Source organism: Poecilia reticulata, linkage group LG5 (assembly GCF_000633615.1).
Source record: "Poecilia reticulata strain Guanapo linkage group LG5, Guppy_female_1.0+MT, whole genome shotgun sequence".
Taxonomy (NCBI): domain Eukaryota; kingdom Metazoa; phylum Chordata; class Actinopteri; order Cyprinodontiformes; family Poeciliidae; genus Poecilia; species Poecilia reticulata.
This window is the reverse complement of record NC_024335.1, coordinates 12,397,812-12,401,946: the sequence shown is the minus strand read 5'-3', so window position 1 is coordinate 12,401,946 and position 4,135 is coordinate 12,397,812. Positions and strand designations below refer to the sequence as shown.

The following is a 4,135-nucleotide window of genomic DNA, read 5'->3' as shown; positions in this document are numbered from 1 at the left end:
GCCACATAGGCTGGTGGAGAAAACTTTTCAATGCCCATACAAACATTTTACAAGCCACTTTTTTCATGTCTGTGTTCAACATCAGGACTCACCTTTGCAGATTAAATCTAGCTCAGTCCAATTCCCACCCATGCAGGTTATGATCTCAGATCCACTTGCTTTTTCATATCCTTTGCTGCACTTATATGTTAGCCTGGTACCATATGGGAAATCCTTTCTTGGGAGGGATTTATCAGTGAGAAACATGTTATTTCCACCTTCAGGCATTTGACAATAAACTAGGAGGAAATAAAAATCTTGTAAATGAGCAGCATTTCATCTACCATTATCAAAGGGAGGTGCTCTGTCYGCCAAAAAGAKTGCCAGCCCCTCCACRAAGAATCATGTAGTAATTGTAGGTTTTCGTAGTTAATGTAATTAATTTTGTCAACCTATCTAAATAACATCAGATATGTCAGTCATTTCCATCCCTATGTGATCGCTACTCTACTTTCAGATCTCTTAAGCTAGGTTTTATTGTTGATGATTTGAACTGGGTGTCCAATATGCATTTGCCTTGAGCACTGTTGTGGCTCCAAGTTGTGGACCTTCACATTTTTGTGAGGATCACTCTGCACACACACCCCATTTTTCACTCAAACCGTACGGTGCTGTTGTAGAGCAGGTTGGTCTGTACCAGCATCTCTATAATCCCTCTATGAAGAGTCATGTCTGAAGGATCAGGAATGAAAATTTTAAATGTTCTCCACTGGCCGCAGTGGTTGGTGGAGAGCACATTTTATCAGCCACACAAACATTTCACTATGTTTTTTTTTTTTCCTTGTGTATACAACATTGTCGGCTAGCTAATTCTGAGAACCTTCACCACATTCTATGTTTTCTCCATTTGACATAAGTGGCTCTCATTGTGCTTAACTGGAGTCTGAAAGCCTCTGAAATAGTCAATAGCTCTTTCATATAATAAACAATGCTGGGATTTTGCTGGTATTGCTTATACAATGATTTGCAATAGGGATTTGTCRTTGTATCTTGTATACAACAACAAATTCCAKAATAGTTTTATTATTATGGCACTTTTTTTTWAAATATTGCAATATAAGATTYTAATTTCTCCTCGTTTACAATTTCATTGCATGAATAATAATAGTAAGATTGTTTCTTTAATGTAGACTGGATAATGTGCTATTTTACAAGTGATTGTCTCATCTAATTGTCTCAGCTAACCAATCTTCTGTGAAGTCTGAAATAAAGTACAATTACTTACCAAAGCATTGTGGTTGCCGATAATCATATTTGCCAGTTGCAGTACACTGAATGGTTTCTTTCCCAATCAATGCGTGTCCTGTGTTACATGAGAAATGTATCTTTTGTTSATATTCTGGTTTATCATCACTACTCCAAGAATGTTCACCATTTTTAACTTTAGTCGGGATGGGACAAGTAACAACTGCAAAAATTAGAAAGAGAACATTGTTGTTTCAGGTTCACATTTTCTTCACCNTAATTTCTCCTCGTTTACAATTTCATTGCATGAATAATAATAGTAAGATTGTTTCTTTAATGTAGACTGGATAATGTGCTATTTTACAAGTGATTGTCTCATCTAATTGTCTCAGCTAACCAATCTTCTGTGAAGTCTGAAATAAAGTACAATTACTTACCAAAGCATTGTGGTTGCCGATAATCATATTTGCCAGTTGCAGTACACTGAATGGTTTCTTTCCCAATCAATGCGTGTCCTGTGTTACATGAGAAATGTATCTTTTGTTSATATTCTGGTTTATCATCACTACTCCAAGAATGTTCACCATTTTTAACTTTAGTCGGGATGGGACAAGTAACAACTGCAAAAATTAGAAAGAGAACATTGTTGTTTCAGGTTCACATTTTCTTCACCYAAGTCTTTTWAGCCTACTTCATGTTGTCAGGCAGTTTCTTTTTACTGATTTCTTGATTTTACAGGTCTTGGCAGTAATCAGGTGGGGCTTTGATGAGTGACATTTAAAATAATGTTATATGGTATTTCATATTTTACAAGGCAAGCAATTACTTTCTCCCATATGGCAAGGCTGGTTTAGACAGTTTTTTCCTTAATAAATAAAATCATCATAGTAAGAAAACATTTTATGTTTACCATTTTGTCTATGTCTGATTTTAAAAGGGATTTGGTGATCCTAAATATTTAGGCACTGTAAAGAAATTTATAAATGAGCGCAAATACTTTTTCATAGAACTTTATATAAATACATAATGTCCTCTCGTCAATGTGTCACAAAGTACAATATATGAATATGAAACTATGCCAAAAATATTTTTCTTACATATTCTATTCCTTGTTCTTTTGTTGCTGGAGGAGATGAAATAATTTTTGTTGTAAATTTGCTTTTGTTTGGTCACTTTTATGACTAAAGAAGTCTGCTGACATCATCTTGAATAAATATCTTCTGCACTCTGATACAGACTAGATCTGGGGCACGAAGCTAATTTTACATGTACAGCAGATTTTATTTACAACTGACAGTCATGCAGCATGTAGTTTAATTCACATGACACATCTATTTATGTGGCAATCTCTCACTTACAACTGCTATACTTCACTTAGATGATATGTTGGCAGGACACATTTTGACAAGTGATTAGCAGTTTAGTGTTAAGTACATTTTAGGTAAGGTACTCTGAAGTGGTTTAGGGGTGAATGGATGATTCAGATAGTAAAGAACCCACAGTGGATAAGCACAGGCATAAAAGGGCAAATAGCAAAGAATGGTCTCATCCTTTAGCGCTTATACATGAAAGCCAGGTTATTGTACTAGGTTTATATGGTGATCCTACAGCAAATTCTGCTGTAAATTATGTACACTTTCTTCAGCTTAAAGACRAACTAAATTAAGATTTCATATTAGTTATACAATTGCATGCAACAGGAAAAAGCCAACAGAGATGGTCATGTGACACACCTTTAATGCTTGTAAAAAAAAAAAAGCAACAACAGGAAATCCAGGAGCTATTACAAGCCAAACTAAGGATTTCAAGGAAATAAACTTTATTCTGTGCTGCCACGATTTAACCATTTTTGAAGGCTGCAACTAAACAAACTTAGAAAGGCTTACAGTGGTGTCTTTTATACAACACAAACACAAATTACACCATTGTTTCATTATTGTAACACATTATTGTATGTAATGAAGGATTCTAATTTATCCTCTTACAGTTGATAATAATAGTTAATAATAGTTAGCAATAGTTGATAACTCTTTTATACAATAAACAATGCTGGGATTTTGCTGGGATTGTTTATACACTGATTTGCAATAGGGATTTATTGTTGTAATTTATATACAACAAATCCCAGTATATTTTTATTATTATGGCACATTTTTTAAAAAATATTGCAATATAAGATTCTAATTTCTCCTCGTTTACAATTTCAATGCATGAATAAAAGTAAGATTGTTTCTTTAAAATAGACTGGTCAATGTGCTATTTTACAAGTGGTTGTAAGATGGTTTAAGTTATTCACAAATGTTTGCAAATTGTTCATATATTGTAACCAATCTTCTGTGAAGCCTGAAATAAAGCACAATTACTTACCAATGCATTGTGGTGGCCCTTTATCATATTCGGTAGTTGCAGTACACTGAATGGTTTCATGCCCAATCAATCTGTATCCTGTGTTACATGAGAAACGTATCGTTTGTTTATATTTTGGTTTATTGTCACTCTTCCAAGAATGTTGACCATTTTCCACTTTCCTCGGGATGGGACAAGTAACAACTGCAAAAATTAGAAAGAGAACATTGTTGTTTCAGGTTTAAATTGTTTCACCTAAGTCTTTTTAGCCTACTTCATGTTGTCAGGCAGTTTTTTTCTTTTTTTTACTGATTTCTTGATTTTACAGGTCTTGGCAGTAATCAGGCAGGGCTTTGATGAGTGACATTTAAAATAATGTTATATGGTATTTCATAATTTTACAAGGCATGTTCACCATTTTCCAGTTTTGTCGGGATGGGACAAGTAACAACTGAGAAAATTAAAAAAAGAATTTCTGTTTGAGGTACACAATGCTTTGGCCAACTGTGTTGAAAAAAAGAGAATTCAAACACTTACGGACGCAGTCTCCCTCTCCAGTCCACCC

At 34.4% G+C, this 4,135-nt stretch overlaps 1 long non-coding RNA gene across 1 annotated transcript; it reads right to left on the bottom strand.

Moving 5' to 3' along the window:
* Positions 1 to 98: 98 nt before the first annotated feature.
* LOC103464737 (uncharacterized) lies at positions 99 to 4,135 on the bottom strand. Its single transcript, XR_533702.1, has 4 exons — positions 4,108 to 4,135; positions 3,592 to 3,774; positions 1,662 to 1,844; positions 99 to 278 (listed from the first exon to the last, which is right to left on the bottom strand). It is a non-coding gene; the product is annotated as an uncharacterized LOC103464737 (long non-coding RNA).